This window comes from Hylobates moloch, unplaced genomic scaffold, assembly GCF_009828535.3.
Source record: "Hylobates moloch isolate HMO894 unplaced genomic scaffold, HMol_V3 SCAFFOLD_13, whole genome shotgun sequence".
Lineage (NCBI taxonomy): Eukaryota > Metazoa > Chordata > Mammalia > Primates > Hylobatidae > Hylobates > Hylobates moloch.
The window spans coordinates 90,082,395-90,105,707 of NW_026652288.1; the positions used below are offsets into that span (position 1 = coordinate 90,082,395).

The window sequence follows — 23,313 nt, forward strand, 5'->3', positions numbered from 1 at the left end:
AAACAGCCATACTGCCCAAAGTAATTTATAGATTCAATGCTATCTCCATCAAGCTACCATTGACTTCCTTCAAAGAATTGTAAAAAACTACTTTAAATTTCATATGGAACCAAAAAAGAGCCCACATAACCAAGACAACCCTAAGCAAAACGAACAAAGCTGGAGGCATCATGCTACCTGACTTCAAACTATACTATAAGGCTACAGAAACAAAAACAGCATGATACTGGTACCAAAACAGATATATAGACCAATGGAACAGAACAGAGCCCTCAGAAGTAACACCACACATCTACAACCGTCTGATCTTTGACAAACCTGACAAAAACAAGCAATGGGGAAAGGATTCCCTACTTAATACGGTGTTGGGAAAACTGGCTAGCTATATGCAGAAAGCTGAAACTGGATCCCTTCCTTACACCTTATACAAAAATTAACTCAAGATGGATTAAAGACTGAAACGTAAGACCTAAAACCATAAAAACCCTAGAAGAAAACCTAGGCAATACCACTCAGAACATAGGCATGGACAAAAACTTCATGACTAAAACACCAAAAGCAATGGCAACAAAAGCCAAAATTGACAAATGGGATCTAATTAAACTAAAGAGCTTCTGCACAGCAAAAGAAACTATCATAAGAGTGAACAGGCAACCTACAGAAAGGGAGAAAATTTTTGCAATCTACCCATCTGACAAAGGGCTAACATCCAGAATCTACAAAGAACTTAAACAAATTTACAAGAAAAAATCAAACAACCCCATCAAAAACTGGGCAAAGGATATAAACAGACACTTCTCAAAAGAAGACATTTATGCAGCCAACAAACATATTTTTTCAAGCTCATCATCACTGGTCATTAGAGAAATGCAAATCAAAACCACAATGAGATACCATCTCATGCCAGTTAGAATGGTGGTCATTAAAAAGTGAGGAAACAACAGATGCTGGAGAGGATGCAGAGAAACAGGAACACTTTTACACTGTTGCTGGTACTGTAAACTAGTTCGACCACTGTGGAAGACAGTGTGGCGACTCCTCAAGCATCTAGAACTAGAAATACCATTTGACCCAGCAAACCCATTACTGGCTATATACCCAAAGAATTATAAATTATTCTACTATAAAGACACATGCACACGTATGTTTACTGCGCACGTTCACAATAGCAAAGACTTGGAACCAACCCAAATGCTTATCAGCGATAGACTTGATAAAGAAAATGTGGCACATATACACCATGGAATACTATGCAGCCATAAAAAAGGATGCGTTCATGTCCTTTGCAGGGACATGGATGAAGCTGGAAACCATCATTATCAGCAAAGTAACACAAGAAACAGAAAACCAAACACCACATGTTCTCACTCATAAGTGGGAGTTGAACAATGAGAACCCAGGGATGCAGGGGTGGGGGGCATCACACACTGGGGCCTGTTGGGGGGTGGCGGGCTGGGCTAGGGTTAGCATTAGGAGAAATACCTAATATAGACGATGGGTTGATGGGTGCAGCAAACCACCATGGCACATGTATACCTATATAACAAACCTGCATGCTCTGTACACGTACCCCAGAACTTAAAGTATAATTTTTTAAAACAGTGTTAACTCCATGTTCTTGCCCTTTATTTTAAGGAACAGCTGAAACAACTGACACTTAGGCCAAAATCACTTTTTCTACTCATTAGCTATAAATCAATAGAATGACTATAATTGATTTTAAACACCTTTCCTTAAAAAAAGACAAAAAATCTTACCATGAGGGATCTTTGATACAATTTAGGCTTATTTTTAAAATATTTGTTTGCTGTTGTTTACTCTTCTTCTTAAAATACAAAAGTGATATGCTTGGTAATGTGCACTGCAAAATTGATATTTTAAAAATCTGTACTATTACTTAACTCCTGAGTCATTACTTAACTTTTTAATATCCATAAAGATGGAAGGCCATCATCCTTTGCCAGCAATTAGGAGATGGAAGGTTTGGATGGAAGCTTTGTAGTGTTTTTCTAATCTAATGAAATTTGATAGGAAAAATATCTACTGAAAGGAAAAGCAGAGGAATGCAATCTCAACCTAGGCAAGATTTAAACCATACATGAGAATTTAATTTCAAAGATTTATTTTATTTATTATTAAAATAATGGCAACTGAAATCTTCTTGTTGTAGCTATTTTACTGACTAGATAGTCTTACCATGCCTTCTATATTAAGCCAAGCAAAATGTTGCAGCTAAAGCAAATGATTTGCTACAGGGTTGGGAAACTAACATCAGACACCCTCACATAAAGCTGAATCCCCAAGGAGCTACCCCCTGAAACCATATAAGGGTAAATAGATACAAAGAGTTGTTTGTGACAGTTCTGACACCAATCAGTAACTGTTAATTGCAAAAGGTCCAACTCCTGTTCAAAAGAGCAGAGGTGGTCCCAATGTTTAATGACATATCCAAGGGAAAACCAAATGACTTCACTCCACACTGTAGGAATGAAGCTTTCACAATAGAGATGATGTAGAGAAAACTGAGAGATCACATGCATAGGATGCTTACTCATACAGACTCGGAGGACTCTCCACTATTCAAATCTGTACTATCAATAATGCAATCTGTGAATTAGTTGGAGCAAAAAAAAAAAAAAAAAACTTTTATTCAATCAATGTGGCTCATTTATATTTTGTTGGTTTTGTAGTTTCTGATTTGTAGGGGTTTTAGGTGGTTGTTACTAAAAACTTGGACATCTGAAGGGTTTTTACCTAGTTTTATGTTTGTATATATCTTCATGGTATTTTTAATTTATAAAGTCTTTTTTTAAAAAAAAAAAGAAATATATACATTCTGTAGCTTTGGTCGTCACTGGCTCATCATTTGGCTTCTTGTATAGATCCGCCTACACGGCAGATCTGTCACCCTGGTCACAGTGTACCAGTAACTGCTTCCCACGGCAGTTAACAGTGGCTATTACATGTTGGAAAGTAGCATTCCTGTTTACACATCAATCTCTATGAACCGGCTTACTCTATCAATCTCTCTATTAAATGGTTTTCCTCTGAGGCAGGAATCCATCTTTGATGGATTAGGTTGAACTATGTGAAATTGCCAGTCTTGTAGGTCAAAAATGGTCTTAAAACAAGAAAAAGAACATGTGGTGAAAAAAAGGAACTATTGAACATATCTTAGTCCAAGATAAATACATTTAAAAATGCAGAAGGAATATGAAATTAGACAATAAAAATGAGACATTGCTTGGGAAACTACTTAGCCATTGATCAGAGAGACTCTTTTCTTGATAGGTCAGAAATCAACCAATCAATATTTGTATAAGGCAGTGAAGGAAAGATTTACAGCTTGTATAAACAGACATCAGTCAGAACGGTTTTTCAATAAAGTTATTTTTGTTTTCTATTCAAAACAATATTGACACATAATCAAATATCACTCACACTGTTTGCATGGCCCTTTCTTGTGAGAGTCCTTTCCTTTTATTGTTTCAAATTTCCCAACAGTGGTAACCCCTGACCCACATCTAATTATAGGAGAGATGGACAAAGAAGGGCTTGTTCACAGTTAATGCTTCACTGGAGCTGAGATGATCTTCCTCACTCTTTCGTACAGAACGTGATTGTTAGTGACAATATACAAATGCTACTTTTCTGGTTTTATTTGGGGCAGTGAAATGTGCATTACACTTTCCTCTAACAGAAATGATTCAGCAGCAAGCATAAAATCTCATGATGTAGGGCAAGATGTGCAGAATCTGAAGAACGCTTCATGTTCTCGTTACTTCCCGTGTTTAATGTTTATAGTTCTTAACAGAAAAACACCCCAAACCTTGTGTGCAGTAGCTCCATGTCCATTTCTTTTCCCAGATGAAGGATTATCCCTTGACAGGCCAATGAAACTTGGCTTGAGAAACAAAACATTCCAAGGCTTCCTTGGCATGACACCAAAGGGCTGAGATTAAGAAAGAGCATACATATTCACAAAGGAAAAATGTGATATGCTGGGCCGGGCGCGGTGGCTCACGCCTGTAATCCCAGCACTTTGGGAGGCCGAGGCGGGTGGATCACGAGGTCAGGAGATCGAGACCATGGTGAAACCCCGTCTCCACTAAAAATACAAAAAATTAGCCAGGCGCAGTGGCGGGCGCCTGTAGTCCCAGCTACTCCGGAGGCTGAGGCAGGAGAATGGCGTGAACCCGGGAGGCGGAGCTTGTGGTGAGCCGAGATTGCGCCACTGCACTCCAGCCTGGGCGACAGAGTGAGACCCCGTCTCAAAAAAAAAAAGAAAAATGTGATATGCTGGATCTATGAAAAAGAACTGGGTAAAATTATAATAAATGGTAAAATATTCCTGAGATCCTGTGATACTACAGTTATTCACTTTTTCTTTCATTTAATAATTCATAATAATCTATTATATATGGTACTGTATTAATATTACGTTGGTTCACAAGTAATTGTGGGTTTTGCCATTACTTTTAATTGGTATTTAATGGCATTTTCCATTACTTTTAATAGGTGTTTAATATTGGCAATATCTTAATTGGCATTAATATTACATTGGTGCAAAAGTAATTGTGGGTTTTGCCATTACTTTTAATGGCGTTGTGGGTCTTGCCATTACTTTTAATTGGCATTTAATGGCATTTGCTAGTACTTTTAATGGCAAAACCCACAATTACTTTTGCACCAACCTAATATAAATAACTAATATTTATTGAGTGTTTACTCTGTGTGAAGCACTACACTATATATTTTACACACATTATATCAAAGATATGAATAATAATTATAGGTATTATTATTATTATCCCCATCTTACAGAAGAAAAATAGGAAGCTAAAGAGGTTAAATAATTTGTCATATGTGGCAGTGCTGGGATTTATTTTTTTCTATTATACCACAAGAACCACCTCAAAACATTTCAAGATTGAAGGAATACAGATATTGAGAGCGCCAAACAAAGCATAAATCAATACTTTGTTAAGGTAAATATAAATCATTTTTTAGTTAGCCATCTAAATTTCATTTGAGGTCAAAAGCTTTAATATTAACGTACTTTTGCTGTTGACAGCAACGTTTCCCAATCTCATCTGTAGCCCCTGCCAACAGCCAACGTCATGATACATTTTACAGGGGGTAACAGGAAAACTATCATTGTTTTGGTCAGTGTGGAAATTTTCCTGCCGGCTCTTCAGTTGCAGCCTTTGAAAGTGAAGTTACCTCTCAAGTCTAAAAAGCCTAAAGTCTGTAAAATACCCCAAACTGAGATTTTTCTTGTGTTTGACAAACAATAGCTAGGAGTTGCAGCTACTCAGTTCTATTTTATCTTCTGTGGTAGTGAACTTAACTGTGATCATTTCATAAAAATATTCGATTATTGATTTACTTATACAATAAACTCTTACTGAGTACTTATTCATGTAATCGACATGACAGGGAATTTTGTTCATTTCTTTAAATATAGTCACATAAAACCAAAGAAAATATAACCAATAGTAGTTTGCATATTTACCTTGGGCAACTATAGCATGTTTAGGACCATTTCTATGACTCAGTTTACATATGCTCTAAGGAAGACATGTGAAGAGTATCTGTAACTATTCCCAGGTCCTCTGGATACCTCAGATATTACTAAAGAGGGTTAAATGCCTTTTTCACTGTTTAACCCTAGTCCCATGTATATGCTTCATGTAGTTTGTGTTAAAAGAATAATAACAAATCTGTTGGATAAATGAGATTTATATCATTTCAAACTTTTATAGGACATCTTTAATAAAAGAACAGTATTCTGTGGATCAGAGGTTCTGATTCTACTACTGACAATATGCCAACCCCACCATCTGTCTATTTAAACAAGCCATAGTAACTGACTGCTTCCATGAGAGTCAGTGGAACTGAATGGATGGTAAGAGTGTTAAGGGACAGTACCTGATGTTCGTTAGTATAGCCCCAGTGACTTTCAGCTCATTTCTGAAAATAGAATGAACAAATAGACCAGGCCTTTCACCAGATAGCCCATGATGAAGAAGTAGGCTTTTAGAGACAATGCTGGGAAGTGTTGGTGAATGGTCCAACCCCTGTAGACCCAGGAACTATGGAGAAGATTAGAAAAAACTCTGGGACCCTGCTGTCAGAATGGGTTCAGAAGTTCCAGCAGGGATGACAGAGTCCAGGGACTAGATGGCTCCATCTAATGAGCAGACTGAGAGATAAAACTGACTTTGGTCAGCAAAAGAAAGTACAATAATCACAATGTACCTGTGATCCTGGGAGAATAAAGACAGATGGGCCAGATGGAGGCTTCCAAAAGAAGTAAATAGTTAAGGCCCCCCCTTCATGAGCAGTTGAAGTATTCTTAGAGAGAGTCTGACAGCAGTGCACTTCATGGACCTGTGCAGGCAAATAATGTCTTAGTCTGGGCTTGGGAGGAAAATGCCAGACTTTAGAGGCATAACTACAAATAGCACACAAGGTCAGGGCAGGACACAGCAAGGATAGACTAATGTTGAGTCTGATAGTCACGAAATTTCCCGAGAAGAGCTCTTAAAATCACCCTGCTGTTCACTCCTTATACCAGTCCTTAGAGTCTGTGAAACCGATGACTGCCTTTTGCTCAGAGAAAATCCATTTATTTAATTCTATTTTTAACACTTTCCTTCAACTCCTAAGCTATCTATAGCCAATATTTTTCAAATGGTTCTACATATGACTCCTTTGAATAAGACTCAATGAACAAAATGTAAAATGGTGACAAGATCACTTGAGCCTTACCTTAGCGGTCTAGTGATGGCACAGATCCCAAGATCACCTGGCTCCCTCCCCTCATTTTACATGCAAAACATTAAGGAACAGGGAGGTTGAATGACTTCTTTGACATAGCACAACTAGTTAACATTTGGACTAGAATCTATGTCAGGAACTCATGCCTAGTAAGTACTTTCTGTTTCCCTGCACAGTGATTCCCTCATTTTGCTCTCCTTACTTACTATTTCCTATGTTGCTCAAGACTTTATGAAACAATATTCTTATGAGAGTGTACTTCCCAAATAGCTTGCTTACTAGTTCTCTCTTAATGAAATCAATGTCTTACTTGTTGGACTTCTGAATCTTGCTTGTTATTGCTAAAAACAAAACAAAACATAAATGTAATGTCCAATGGATTTATACATTTATGAGCCTATATGACTCAAAAATTGTCAAATACGATTTATGTGTGATAGACACTATTAATGACCAATGACATTGCAAAAATCTTTAAGTGACCTTATCAATAAGGGATATGAAATTTGGTAGGATACAGAAAACTCAAGAAATTCAAATTAAAAGAAAGGCAGAGATGTAAAAATGCAGTGAAAATGATCCAAGTAGGCATTCCAGCTCAGCCACTAATTAATTCTGTGACCTCTGTCAACTCACTTAACTTCTCTATGGCCTAGATTACACATCTGTCAAAAACAATTTTTTAACAAGTTGAAATTGTTGAACTGAATAGCCTAAAAAATTCCTGAATTTAAATGAAGCCTCCAGAGCTCCATATAGACTGTACTCCAATTATTAGCAATAATAAGGTCTAAGACATAAGCATGGCTTATGGACAGAAAAGTCTGTGTGATAACAGTTAACTTAAAGAACAATAACCATATGCCACATTGTTGAAGAGCTATATGTAAACTCATACAATAACTGCCACCCAAACTAAATGAGGTAAGCACCATTGTTTTCATCCCCACTTTCCAGATGAGTATACTGAGTCACCGACAGGTTAGTAACTTGTTAATGTTACACATATAGTAAATAGCAGAGCTAGGATCTGAACCCAATCTGACTCCAGAGCCATGCCCCTCTGGTGATGGGTAACCTGACAGATTTAGGTAGCTAGTCATGGCAGAGATTAAGAGACCTTGATGGTCTTTTGAGGTAAAGTGGATAATAAGTTCTGACAACAGCATCTTTCCTAAGGCTGGTTTCTCAGTTTATAGTGGTAAGTTGCCAATATTCACCCAGGTGCTTAAGCTAAAAATCAAAGAATCATTATTGATGTTTGCCTTTCTTTCACCCCATAGCCCATTAGCAGGTCTTGTTAGGTTTGCCATCAAAATAAATCCAGAATCCAACCATTTCTCACCACTCTACTACTACCACTTAGTGCATGTCCATCTTCATCATCACCAGGAATACTGCAATTGCCTCCCTATTGGCTTTCCTGCTTTTCTACTTACCCTTCTATAGTCTCATCTCCTTATAGCATACTGAGTAATTGTTTTTAAAACATGGGGTAGACCACATCACCTCTCCCCCTACTCAAAACCTTCAGTGACTTCCCGTCAAATTTTGAATAAAATACTACATGATCTAGCCTGACTACCTCTCTCATCTCATCCTTACCCACTCTCTCTAACTTACTCCACTAGCTTTCTGGCTGTTCTTCAAATATGTGAACTCACACCCACCTCAGGTCCCATGAACTGGCATTTCTATTTGCCTGGAATGTTCTTCCCAGAGACATTTATACATTTGACACCTTCACATCATTCAGACCCCTGACTAAATGTCTCTTCCACAAAGAGCAATTCCTGACTACCCTCTCTAAAACAACTCAGCCCTTCACTCACAATCCCCACACCTCAGACTTCATTTCTCTTCGTAGCATTTGCAGTTACCTGAAATTACATTCAAAATTTATTTGATAATAACCTTGAGGATACAGGCCTAGGGTACCTTTTTAACTGCTTTACCTTCAGTGCTTGGACAGTGGCAGCTATAATAGTAAATGCTCAATAAATATTAACCAAATGAATTAATTCCTCCAAGCTCCATCATTTTTTGATACCATGATATTCACAGGACCTGACCCTGTCAGATTCTGAGTAGACTTCACCACTCATCTATCTTAGGGCAGATTGCCTGGAATTGGTGGCACATAACAGCACCTTTCTTGTGGAGGTAAATGCTCCACCTGCAATAGCACTCCTCTCTCATTTTCTCTTTTCCTGATGATGGTGTGAGGAGGCTTTGCTGTTTTCTCTTTCCTTTGAGGTAGACACATTTTTTCATTTCTCATTATTCAGTTTGTTTTTGTCATGGAATATATTTTGCTATCTAAATAAAACTTCCTGAAGACTTTGAACTTCTGTGGTGATGTTCTGTATTCTTTTCCACCGAAATATAACTGCTATGTATCTGTTAGATGAGAGTTAACTCATTAGCATTAAACACTAAGATAATTACTGCATTAAAATCCCCTGCCATGTGGAGATGTAGAAATGAAAGCTGCCCCCTGCTTCCTCTGCTCATCACAACCTCTGGAAACTTTTCCAGGCTTCCCTGAGAATTTTTGTTAAGTAATAAACACAACCTGAGCAGCAGTCTTTTATTCTCTAGGTATTGACTATTCATCATTAAAAGTGAGAACTTGCTGGCTAAGACTGAAGTTTGTTAGCTCAGATGGAAACTTTGGAATAATTACTGATATTGTGTATTGTTAAAACCTGTGCTAAATTAGGTGGCATGCATACATAATGTATGGAAAGGTAAGGCTGCTGCTTCCACGTACCTGAATTCATAAAGAAAAATCAAATAGATTAAACACAGCTAACAGACAGAAGTTGAAAAAGAAGCCCTTATTTCCAGTGATCATTCAGGAAAGGGCCTTAGAAGATTCCATTCACATGCTAAAAGCATCCATTCCTCACTTAGACATCTACAGAAATAAGGAAAATTTAGTGAGTTAAAGGACAATATAGTGGATGTAACCCATTTTTCTTTTTATTAAATATCCCACTGCAACATCTAGGATTTGACATCCATATGTACACGCAATAATAAAACTAAAATTTTCTACACTGGCTGATATCTCAGTTCTACCACAACAGTTAGCTCTCAATTTCCAAAGCAGTATGAAAAGCAATAGTCTTTTTATTTGCTAACCAGAACTGTGAATTTAATCCTCTAGAAATAGACTTGAAGTTGTGCTCTCTGGCTTACCTTCTACTGTGATTACATCTATACATTTTAAACTGTATTTGGAGGATAGAACAAAATTACTGTGACTCTGTCATTAAAATAAGTAACACAAAGGTAAAATATGATCACAATGAGCCAAGGAATTAAAGTGAGATACGTAGTAATTCATGCAAAAGGCAAGATAGTTTCTCTGCTGTTAGCTTCAAAGGTTATAGGTAATAAATTAAAAACTATAAGCAAATCTAAAGAATTAAAAGAAAAGCAAATAACTCTTAAGACTGATTTAGGTAGGTAATTTATCACTTCTTCGTATCTCTCCCAGGAGATGAACTACAGAAACTGTGGAGATTGTATCAGTGAGTGACATTCAAAATATTTTACAACTAACATGGCACCAGCACCAATCTAGTATAGCAGACTCCAGCCCGAATGAGGAAGTAGGTTCCTGAGTGCCTCTTTTGCAGCAGGCATCAACCATTTAGTTGCTGATTATGGGGGACTCTGGTGGGTTCTGGGAAAGGGTCTAGGGCAGCCAAGGCAGAGGGAAGACTAGGGAGGACCCACTCGGAGATTTTGCTGCAGAAACCCTTTACCAACCAGTAATGAAAGATGTTCAGTATTTTTAATACCTGGAAGAGCCATACAGTGCATTACCCTTGGTGCTGTCATGAGCTTTGAGGAACCGAGGAAGGAGGAAAGGAAGAGAAAGGAGGAGCAATGAACATGTCATTTCCTCTAGAATAATTTACCTTTCACTTCTCTTCCCTTAGTGAGATCCTACTCATCTTATGGATCTCAATTCACATGTCATATATAAGTCAAATTCCTCACTACCAACAGAAACCTCTCCCCTACTTCTCATTCCCCTCTCTCTGTAAGTATACATGTATGTGTGTAGTCATTTGCTTACTCTCTCTTTTTCACACTAGACTCTAAGGCCCTGAGCACAGGGACCTTCTCTTTTTGCTCAACATTTTCTTCCTAGCAACTAGAAAAATATTCAATGCCAGCACTTTGGGAGGCTGAGGTGGGCAGATCACCAGGACAGGAGTTCGAGACCAGCCTGACCAACATGGTGAAACCCTGTCTCTACTAAAAATACAAAAAGAAATTAGCTGGGTGTGGTGGCGTGCACCTGTAATCCCAGCTACTCAGGAGGCTGAGGCAGGAGAATCGCTTGAACCTGAGAGGTAGAGGTTGCAGCGAGCCAAGATCGTGCCACTGCACTCCAGCCTGGGCGACAGAGCAAGACTCCATCTCAAAAAAAAAAAAAAAAGAAAGAAAGAAAGAAAGAAAGAAAAATATTTGATGCACAATAAATACTCTTAATAAATGAATGAATGGAAAGCTTAGTTTGGTTTTTTAAATTTACATGCTACATAAGGCAAAATAAAAGATCAATTAAACTGACTTCATTATTATTAGTCCACTCACAGTAAGGGAGAAAGTTCTGCAAGTAAAAAAAGATAATAAAAATATCTAGCATTTATTGAGCTTTCCTATAGGTTAGTCGCTGTGCTAAGTGTTTCAAATACTGTTTGTCAAACAGCAGAAGCTGAACTCTTAATCTCCACCTATTTTTCTTCTCATGTTTAATCCATTTTATGTGGGTAAGCTGGCAGATATTTTGTGCTTCTGTACACGATTGGATTAGGTATGCATAAGAACCAAAGTAATGCATTATAAGAAAAGAGATAACTTAAGAAAAACTGCGTCAGACTTTTTCAGGTTATCTATTCCATGAGCAGATGGTGTACTTCTGAGGAAATATCAGGATATATTAAAGAAAACGTTTAGGCAACCGATGTTTATGTGGGTGCCGATTTCTGGCTACAGCAGATGCCTGTTGCTTCCTGACATCTGCCATATTCCACTCTAAGTACCAAAAAAAATACAGCTGACAAAGTTGCATAGATAGTGGCTTTGCATATCAATAAGTTGTGCTAGCTAGTCCTATAAGGCATTATCTAACCAGGAACTCAAAAGCTGAAGTTGATCTCTCAGATACTGTATAACAATAGAGAGAACACAGACATTGGAATTAAACAAGCCAGAGCTCACTATCTTGGGCCTCCCATTTACATACTACGTAATTTTGAAAAATATTTTTAACCTCACAGAACTTAAGTTTATTTATTGGTAAAATAATTTAGTAATGTTTAACCTGCTGGTTGCCATAAGATTCAAATAAATATAAAGTGCCTGAAAAATCCTAGGCACTTAATAAATGCTAGCTAAATGCCTAAACTACACCAAAATGTGATCTTGTAGAAATGTGTGTTGATGGTCTGATGAAATAGAATAAAATAAATTTTAAATCTGGAGGTTTTGAGGGTAGGACTGGGCCAATGAGCGGTGCAGGCTTGAATCCGAAGGAGGAACAGAAAGAGTTGGCATCTATTCTTGGGTCGAGCTATCCATAGACCTAAAGCCAATCTCACTTTGCAGCACTCCCTTGGAAAAGGGCTCAGAGGAGATGAACAGTAGAGTGAGAAGTGGGGCTGCCAAGAGAAAAGCTGAAAAGGGAATTGTAGAGGATGGGCTCTGAGGCTAGTTTGACTACTGCTTCTTTTGTAGTATAAAACTTCAAGTCACAAATTGTAATGATATAATTAAGGCTCACAGGAGAAAGTGGATGAACTGAGACAATGGCCCATTGAGTGGTAAAACCAAAGGAATTCTCTACGAGGCCTCTAGTCAGAAAGGATGGAAGCTCCCCTTAGAGGTCAACCCTCAGAGAAAATATGGGAGCTCAAGTAGATTTCCTCCCCACACCAAACCCCCAGGCTCATGTGGCCAGTAAGCAGAGGTTTGGGAGCCTCTACAGGAAGGCAGCAAGTCCCTATTTCTGCTAGATGGACAAAGTCTGAGGTTATACCTCCTGAAGCCTGGAGGAAAGTTCGTTTTCTTCTTGTCTTCTAATTGTCCAGGAAAAACCTCTAAGGAAATTCAGATCACTGAGTTAATTAATGCCCCTGCTAAAATCTCTGCTTGGTTCAGAAACATATTGTTTGCTGCAACTGATTGATTGTACATGCAGTCAAGTTTTCCCTTTTATGAATTAGCATACCATGTTTAAAAAAAACCCTTAATTAACTTTGCCCCACACCAACTGATCATTGTTGGGCTCACTGTCTTCATCCATCCCAATCATTAGACACTTATAAATAAGAGTTTTGTTTAATACTCTGGGGATCACATGTCTAAGATCTGTTAAGAAAATGTGATGGTTAATTTTATATGTTAACCTGGTTAGGAAATGGTACCCAGATATTTGGTGAAACACTACTCTAGATGTTGCTGTGAAAGTATTTTTTTAGATAAGATTAACATTTAAATGAGTCAAGCAGATTACCCTCCATAATGTGAGTGTACCTCATCCAATCATTTAAAGGCCTCAAGAGGAAAAAAAGACTCATATCTCACAAGGAAGAGGGAACTCGGCCTCCTTACTGCCTTTGGAGTTCAGTTGACACATCAACTCTTCCCTGGGTGTCTCCATCTTGCCAATCTGCCCTGCAGACTTTGGACTTGCCAGCCCCCACAATCATGTGAGCCAATTCCTTAAAATAAACCTCTCTCTCCCTACACACACACACGCGCACACACACACACACACACACCCTATTGGTTCTGTTTCTCTGGAAAACTCTAATACAGAAAGCTTTTAAAGTTGGGGACTGGTAGTGTTGCAAAAAGGGGGTCTTTCAAAGTGTTATAATCCAGGCCAGGGGTCAGTCAACTTTTTCTGTAAAGGGCCAGATAGTAAATATTTAAGGCTCTGCACATCATAAGATCTTTGTAGCAACTACAAAGCTCTGCTATTGTAGCACAAAAGCAGCCATAGTTAATACGTAAACAAATGGGTATGGCTGTGTTACAATAAACTTTTACTTATGGACACTGAAATTTGAATTTCATGTAAGTTTCACATGTCACAAAAAAGGTTTCTTTTTATTCATTTTTTGAAGTTTTAAAATGTAAGAATTATTCTTATCTCATAAGCCATACAATAGCAGCCCAGGGGCCACAACTTGCTCATCCCTGGTCTAAGGTGACAACTCTTAAACTACAATCTTTGGCTTCCTGAGAGCTGCACGGTTCCCTGTGGTAGGATCTGATTCAAAATTGTGAGTTCTTTCTTTGGTTGTTAAGGATTGAATAAATGAGACAAGTGCTATATACTTATTTTTATGTACTATAAACTACTTATTAGTAATCTAATAATGCTTAATAAAACTAAATGGTTTATTAAGCATTACTTAAATTTGGCTATAAAAACTAAAACCAATTTAATGCTAGAATTTTTCTCCACCTCTGAGCCTGTTTAGCTTTAACAGTACAAAGATTACATGTTATATTCCCTAAATTACTTCACAGACATTATATACCATCATAACCATAACATACTATACTTTATTCCACCACTTACATAGTTGTAATTAAATTGTTTAAAGTCTGTTGCTCTCAGTAGACTCTATACTTCATAAGGTCAGTAACCATGTCTGTTTTTTCACCAACACGAACCCAGCCCATAGTATGTCTTGTACATTATGCAAATATATATATATATATATATGTCTGTGTACATATATATACATATACATGTCTATACTTGTGGGCTAAAAGAATGAGTGAATGAATTGCTTCTGGTGTTAACTGCTGCAATTCTTACTTTTTAATTATATAGAAGTTATTATATAGAAGTTTTCACGGCCAGGCACTGTGGCTCACGCCTGTAATCCCAGCACTTTGGGAGGCCGAGCTGGATGGATCATTTGAGGTCAGGAGTTCAAGAACGGCATGGCCAACATAGTGAAACCCTGCCTTTACTAAAAATACAAAATTAGCCGGGTGTGGTGGCAGGTGCCTGTAGTCCCAGCTACTTGGGAGGCTGAGGCAGAATTGCTTGAGCCCAGGAAGTGGAGGTTGCATGAGCCAAGATCACACCACTGCACTCCAGCCTGGGGCACTGAGCGAGACTCTGTCTCAAAAACAAACAAAAATAATTTAAAAATTAAAAAAAAAAAAAAAAAGTAAGTTTTCACTTAGGTTCAACATGATCAATCCAGTTTATTTGTGATTATTTGATTACCCTATTGCTTATAATGATGAATGTTTGTACCAGCAGTATTTGGGGTCTATAATTCTGCAATGGTCTTTAAGAAAAGTACGAAATATGTTTCTGAGTTATTCATATTTCCATTGTTAAAACAGCCATATAAAATTTACTACTGGGATGTGGGAGGAGTAGGAGCAGTTAAGAGATCTTTATTGTTACCTCCAACTTCTTATTCCACTGGAAAATAGGCAAAAGTTTGACAGCATTGTATTTGCAAGAAATGCTGATGACAGAGGCATATCTCACTTAGTTGAAACCCTTTGATTCAGGGGTCCATAGACGTTTGGTTTTTATAAATTGTTTCTTCTCTACCACAAGGCTACACGTTTGGAACATTTCTGCTAAGCCTCACCTCAGCTCCACTTAAGGTGATAGAACTTGTGCTAGCTGTTTCTAAGGCAAAATGTGAGAACATAGGAGTCCCAAGATAATGCTTCCAAATCATTAGGTCTCTGTGTGTTTTGTTTTAACAGACATGCATGTACAAAAAGGAGCTCCAGGGGTAATGGTGCAGATCTTCGTGTCTTAAAATCTGGGCCTACTGTGAGATAAGAGAAAGGCTTCTGTGGAAAACGTCAGGACCGCTGATCTGTACTCAACAGCTCCAGCTACAGATTTGATCTAATTAACCTCAGTATTTCTATCACTTAATCAAGAAAGATCCAATTCCAGCAACTCTAATTTTAAACTGTTTCACTAAGGGCAGCATTAAGGTAATTTAGGTAAAAACAAAATTTAAACAAAACAAGGAAAGGGAATGTTAATTACTTCAGGGAAATGTATTAACTCCCTGTTCATTGAATGTTCAATGGTTATTTGTTCTAATTACTCTTTAGTGACTATTTATTGTGCACATTACACAAGCTGCTATGTAGAATTGCTGATTTGGAGATAAGAGGAAAACTGCAAAACTACCAACAAGTTCACCAGACATAAATATTCCTGAAACCCTTTATGTTCTTCAGGCTTTTAGCAACTTCTGCACAAAGTTATCAATGAATCTAATGACCCAGTTCTGCCAAACCCCAATCTGCTACTCTGATATGTACTCAGAATTTAATCTGCAAGTTTTGCATAGGTTGGCCCAATTCGCAAAGTTCAAAGAGGTAGCTAAAATTGTTTCTGAGTCTGTAACAACTCTTTGAAAAGAGATAATCTTGTCAAATTGTGATGTCTAGTTATCGCAAGAAAAAACTTAAGGAAAGGAAGCTTGTGTGTGTGTGTGTGTGTTATAAGTGTGCAAGTGTTTGGAAAAGGAAGTGCTGCTTGAATTAAAACTGTTTTTGTATTTTCCTTATTTCAGAGGAAGAACATTCTAGTATGTCCCTTCCATCCCCCACACACCCACCCCCCACACACACACACAAAAAGCCTGCTCAAGTCTTGCCTTCTGTCTTTAGCCTAGCTTCTACAACATAACATCTCTCAGAGAAGCTTTCCGCCTCTCCACTGATCCAGAGCCTGTTTTTTCAATTCCAGATCAAGCCCTCCCCTATCCAACTTCTTCCTGAGTTGCCTTCCAAATGTATCAGTCTATATCAATTCCCCTTTTCTCTAAAGCATCATTGTCTCTGTCTCTCATATATCTTATTTCTTGGTTGTTTGCTTTTACTGAGCTGTTTCACTTCTCCACTTCTCCATAATCAGAGTATATACTCCAGGAAGACTAGGAGAGTGTTTCATTTCCTTTCAAACTAAGGAGAGAAGTGTTATGGGAGCTATTCATAGGGTCTTGTAAGTACACTAACACAAATGGGGGGAGTCAGGAAAACCTCCATGGGAGACACCCCAAAGCAACATTCTCTCATATGTAGCTGGGCCTCTCTGTTCAACCCAATGATCTAGCAAAGGCTCTGGCTCTTTTTGTCTACCTTCTGCCTACACTTATGTCTTTTTTTGAAAGCACATTCCCCTAATACTCACTCATTTTGCTTTTGCATCATTGATGAAACTTCCTTCCTTTCTTTCTTGCAAGAGCAGAAAGAACTGAGCTAAAAACAAGTCTGCTATAGGTTTAATGATCTCTGCTGTATTTTTATTTTTCTCTTGTATGTCTATATTATGTATGCTGTGGTACTACTGCATATGGATTGGTTCTAGGTCACTGGTTGGCAAACCTAAACTCCAATTTTTCAAATGGTATTTTACTTGCAGACTTCACTCTCTGTTGAGCAAGTATGTTATTTGTGTCAGAACAGATAAATAAATAATAATGCAGCAGACCTACCACCTAGGGATTTGTGTGTTCTGCAAGCAAGCAGTAGCATTATACCTACTTTATGAGTAGGTGGCTGAGGATGTAGACATTTTATGTATCTAAAAAGCATAGAAATGACCTTTTAGGGTTTTTTTTTCTAAATTAGAAAAGGGGCTTTCTCACTCGAATAGTACATCAATGTTCACAGCAGCATTATTCACAATAATGAAAGATGGATGCAACCCAAGTGTCCATCAATAGATGGATAAACAAAATACTGTGCATACATACAATGATAAATATTATTAGTCAGCCTTAAAAAAGAAGGAAATTCCAACACACACAACCTAGATGAAACTTGAAGATATTCTGTGAAGTGAAAATAAATCAGCAACAAAAGGACAAATACTGTATGATTTCATTTATATGAGGTACCTAACGTTGTCAAATTCATAGAGACAGAAAGTAGACTGGTGGTTGCCAGGGGCTGGGAAAACGGAGGAATGGAGAGTTAGTGTTTAATGGGTCTAGGGTTTCAGGTGGAGGAGATGAAAAAGTTCTGCAAATGATGGTTGTACAGCCATGTCAATATACTTAAGGCCATAAACTGTACACTTAAAATGGTTAAAATGGTAAATTTTGTTATGCACACTTTATCACAGTAAAAAGGGGGGCCTTTCTTGATCAATGTCAATAATACTTTTTTTTCCTCAAAAATAATGGAAAAATGAATGAGCAAGTAAACATGGGATCCTGCCCATCTCTTCACTTGGCTCATCCTAGCCTCGCTGTTGCACTGATTGGTTATATAAATAATTTCTACTTAAGGTATTTAATAAAAACAATAAATAAGCCACCTAGAGGAAATGGATTTCAACACCATTTTAATACTTTAAACTTTAAATTGGTGTTCAGAACAAGCCCCCCAAAATCTGGCCCCATAAACTGGCCCCAAAACTGGCCATAAACAAAATCTCTGCAGCACTGTGACATGTTCATGATGTCCATAACGCCCACGCTGGAAGGTTGTAGGTTTACTGGAATGATGGCAAGGAACACATGGCCCGCCCAGGGCAGAAAACTGCTTAAAGGCATTCTTGAGCCACAGACAACAGCATGAGCGATCTGTGCCTTAAGGACATGGCTCCTGCTGCAGTTAACTAGCCCAACCTATTCCTTTATTTCGGCCTATCCCTTCGTTTCCCATAAGGGATACTTCTAGTTAATCCCATTTCCCATAAGGGATACTTTTAGTTAATAGAATATCTATAGAAACAATGCTAATGACTGGCTTGCTGTTAATAAATATATGGGTAAATCTCTGTTCGGGGCTCTCAGTTCTGAAGGCTGTGAGACCCCTGATTTCCCACTTCACACCTCTATATTTCTGTGTGTGTGTCTTTAATTCCTCTAGCACCACTGGGTTAGGGTCTCCCTGATCAAGCTGGTCTCGGCAAATTGGCATCACCTACACATACCAAGTAGGCTTCTACTTACTCTGTTCCTAAATATTTCCCACACCGTTTGTCATCTGAAATTCCATGTGCAGGGACATAAAACTTGTGTTCCCAAATGAAAAACAGGAAATAATAGGCACACAATAACTTAGGAATGAGAAGAAATTTTCTCAAATTTCTCTATTCCTGTGTTGTTCACAGTATGATCTTGCAGCATACTGCATCACAATAGCTATAGAGAACCTAGTAAAAAAATCCTATCCCAGATCTGTGGAACTAGGGACTTGTAATCTGCATTTTAAATTAGCTCCTCCAGTTACAGTTATGCACACTAAAGTTTGAGAGTCAGTAAACTAAAACATAAGTGAATGATACAAGTATAAGGAATATTTCTCCTTAAAAATGCATGAAAAGATGAAAAACCATAAGAGTAATGGGAGTCTGATTGGAGGGCAGAAACATGAGACTGGGTACATCAAAATAAAAATAACACATCTTTGCTCAAGCCTAGCTTTGTACTCACTGATTCTTTAACTAAGGTAAATAACATCAGAATGATGTCACAGACTTACACAACAAAGAAGCAAAAGTTTTTATTGGGAGATACACTAAAAGTAACAATCTGTCTTAAGTGTTTTTGGAGAACTTGAAGGACCCACATACTGTGTCATGCATCACTAGTGTGTCATGGTAGGAACAAAAAAAGGGCACACAGTCTCTTCGCATTGTCATCTCTGACCAGCCTGCCCAAACTCAAATAGAACTTTGTATTATATAGTGTTTTTATTTCATTTGAATTGCCTAAGTAACTTCTATCTAGGGCTACCCAAAGACCCTTACACTTTGCTTCTTTGCAGTTTTCTGTCTCATATCTTTGAGAATTACAGAGTGTCTTGTGGCCATATCATATGAAAGGTGTCAAACAATTAAAGAATGCATGGAGTGGTTTTTGTCTCTTCAGGAACTACTTTTCCATTAAAAAAAAAAAGAAACAAAGAAAGAAAGAAGGGAGGGAAGAGAGCTCAAAAGCCAAAGCAACAAAATAGGTAAAAATATTATAAGTGCTGCAAAAGCCCCAGTGTTCACACAGCCTTCTGACAATCTCAATATGTATCCTACAATAAGAATTTCAGAACATTATGACTCCAATATGTTTCAAAGTCAATGTGGTTTGCATGATAAGGCTCATTTCTCTTCAACTCTTCTAATGTACATACTGTGCTTTCATGCTGGTTTTTTTTTTCTGCCTGTATGTCTACATTTAACTCTTTGCCTCCAAATAAAGAATGTCATCTCTGACCATGACTATATAAGAACAGCTCTTTTTTTAATCACTAGTTTCATTCATGTTCTGTCAGCAACTTCAAAATGTACTGTGAATAAATCACTTTGGAGCATTTAACTAAGGAACTGCCATACTCACTCCCCACACCATCCCTTGGTGTTTCATATCCATGTCATACTCCCAGATACTCTGGGTTCAAAAAGCAGCAGCTGACTGTGTAGCATGTAAGGACACCTATGCATGGGACCAGAGAAAGGGAATGGATACAAGGGACATTAGGAGGGAAGAGTCTTCAGGTTTTCATGACTGGAGGAATGGGAGAGGCTAGGGAGAAAGGAAAGAGTTCAACTTAAATCAGAGATTTCAAGCTGGGTGATAAAGAGAATCATGATACCACCAGCAGAGACAGAAAAGAAAAAAACTGGTTTTGAGAGCAAGATGATGCATTTCATTTTAGATATAGAATTTTCAAACTGATGACAGGATATCCAAATAGAAACATCTGGCAGAAAACTGCAGATGCAATACTGCAGCTAAAAAGAAGGGTTGAGGCTGGAGATGGTAATGTGATCATTTTCATTTATGCAATGGTTATGTCATTATAATAGACGAGATATCTGAAAAGGAGGGAAGGGAAACAAAGCAGAGAATGTGGCTAGATCTTTAAGGTATGAAGAAGAAGAGATGCCAGTGAAAGAAAGAGGGAGATATAAGGTAATCAGAGAAATTGGACAGGAACTGTAGTAGCTCAGAGTTACAGAAGTCAAAGGAGGAAGATAATCAAGAAAGTAGAGATTCAGTTGCATGAAGCAGTAGGAAAAAAAGACCAATGAAAATGAAGATCACAAAAACATTAGGTGCTTGCTTCATCAGCACATATACTAAAATTGGAATGATAGAGAGGAGATTAGCATGGTCTCTGTGCAAGGAGGACATGCAAATTCATGAAGTGTTCCATATTTATTAGGAGGCTATTGGTATGTTTTAGTAGAGCCAGATTTTAGGGTAATGAGGGAATGGGAAGATGGGTTATGACACCACCAGCAGAAATAGAAAAGAGAAGAATTGGTTTTGAGAGCAAAATGATACATTTCATTTTAGACATGGAATTTTCAAACTGAAGACAGGATATCCAAATAGAAACTGGCCAATAGAAATATAATGTGAACACATATGTAATTTAACATTTTCTATTAGCCACATTATTATTTTTTAATCATTCTTCCCTTTAAAATCCTTCCATGGCTCTCCATTTATCCAGAATAAATCTAAGCTCTTCAGCATACAAAGTCCTTCTAGGATAGTCTCTTATGCTTCCTCTAGCCCAGCCCCAGCCTGCATGATGAAACAGCCATATTGGGTTTCTGCAGTGCCTTATATGTGCCATGCTGTCTCACATCTCTGTATTCTTTCTCCTCTACCTGTAGTTCCCTGTTCCCCTGAACCCTGCCCCAGTATACCTTTCTATTCCTACTAATCCCTCAAGACTCAGCTTGTGTCACCTCCTCCGTGAAGCCTCCTCTAAATGCCAAACTCATTCTTCATTTTAACACCCTGCATATCTTTCTTACAGCACTCATCACTCAGCACTGTGGTTTCTGGAAGCAACCAAGATATCCTTCAATAAGTGAATGGATAAACATACTGTGGTACATCATACAATATACTATTATTCAGTGATTTTTAAAAAGATAAATGAGCTGTCAAGCCACAAAAGACATGGGGGAAACTTAACTGTATATTGCTAAGTGAAAGAAGGCAGTCTAAAAAAGCTACATACTATTTGATTCCAACTATATGACATCCTGGAAAAGGTAAAACTATGAGGACACGAAAAAGATTAGTGGTTTCCAGGCTTAGAGGAGGAATGGAGGGATGGTGGAACATAGGAGATTTGGGGGGTGATGAAACTATTTTGTATGATACTGTAATGGTAAACACATGATATTACACATTTCTCAAAATTCAGGACTTTGTAAAAGTGAATCCTAATGCAAACCACAGACTTTTGCTAATAATAATGTGTCAATATTGGTTCATCAAGTGTAATATAATTTAAGAGAAGTGAACTATTAACACAAGGCAGTATAAGAAGCCATAACATTTCAGAAGGCTGGATTACTAGAGGGTTTGTGTTAATAGTTCATTTCTCTTAGATTAGATTACACTGTCCTTAAGAGCAGGAATCATATTTCTTTGTACTTTTGAATCAACAAAGGTGCCTGGCAGAATTCTACATTATAGGAATTATCTATCTGTCTATTCACTGACTTATGACTGAGAAGAAAAAAAAACCCTACCATGTTTGTCAAGTTTGAGCTTTTCCTTTATTTGGAAAGTGAAAATATGCTACTTATCACCACCTTTTGACTTTCATAAACTGAATCCCTAATTCCTATTACAGAACTCTTATGTAATGTTAATTATAACATTTATATTCTTAGCTATTTTATCTATTATATTTCTCTGAAGACTGGCACATATTTTTTAAGCTTGCTGTTGAAATGGATTGAAAGGAAGTATGCTACACATACAGGATACACCTAGCAACTTTATGGCTTAAATTTTTTTTCTTAGGTTGGGGCAATCCAAATATTTTGTTTGATTAGCAACATTAGTAGATATTGTGGTTCAGAAGAATATGGCAGTCGTATATTTATTACTAGTTTGAACTGTTGTCCAATATAAAATAGTGCTGCTATAAGTGAAGAGCCAGGGAAAGGCAGATGAGATGAGAAACTGTCTTGACTGATTTAGTGTTCTCCATTCAAAGCATAAATAACATTTTGCTTCATGTTGACAATTGAATATACTCCATAGCCTCAAGCTAATATTGAATAGACACTGCTGTTAATCCATTACATATGTTCAATGTAGTTAATCTTTTAAATATTATATCACTAAAAAAGCTCATCAGGGCTCATGAATTCAGACTAATTGAAGAAAAGGCTAACATGGTAAAAAGTTAGAGTGATAAATCATCTTAAATTAATCTTAATACCTAAAATATACAGAGTAATTACATGATACCTAGTTTACTTCTTCAGAACTTGCTTCAGTGAATAAATCTGAAATTAGCATACTTGTTGCTGTGTCCTTCTGAACTATATAAAGACCTATGGAACGTTTGTTCTTGTAAATCATGAGATGTAAATTCACTGAGCGTAGATTTCAGTGTTCATCTTAGAATTCTTTCCTTTATTCATTTATTCACAAAAAATTCAAGCAGTCCTCTTTTTAAGACCTGGAGAAGTGAAAATATAAATTTATAAGAGCATAGTGATGC

The 23,313-nt window shown here is 37.5% G+C and overlaps 1 protein-coding gene and 1 non-coding gene across 2 annotated transcripts in view; one reads left to right on the plus strand and one right to left on the minus strand.

The window, feature by feature from the left end:
* Positions 1 to 23,077, minus strand: part of PEX5L (peroxisomal biogenesis factor 5 like) — a 789,103-nt gene extending 766,026 nt beyond the window's left edge. Inside the window, exon 1 of the mRNA XM_058427079.1 lies at positions 23,058 to 23,077. The gene's annotated coding sequence lies outside the window, so the exon portion shown is untranslated. The remainder of the gene's footprint in view (positions 1 to 23,057) is intronic.
* On the plus strand, positions 20,885 to 20,991 carry LOC116481411 (U6 spliceosomal RNA). Its single transcript, XR_004251565.1, has one exon. It is a non-coding gene; the product is annotated as a U6 spliceosomal RNA (small nuclear RNA).
* Positions 23,078 to 23,313: the final 236 nt, after the last annotated feature.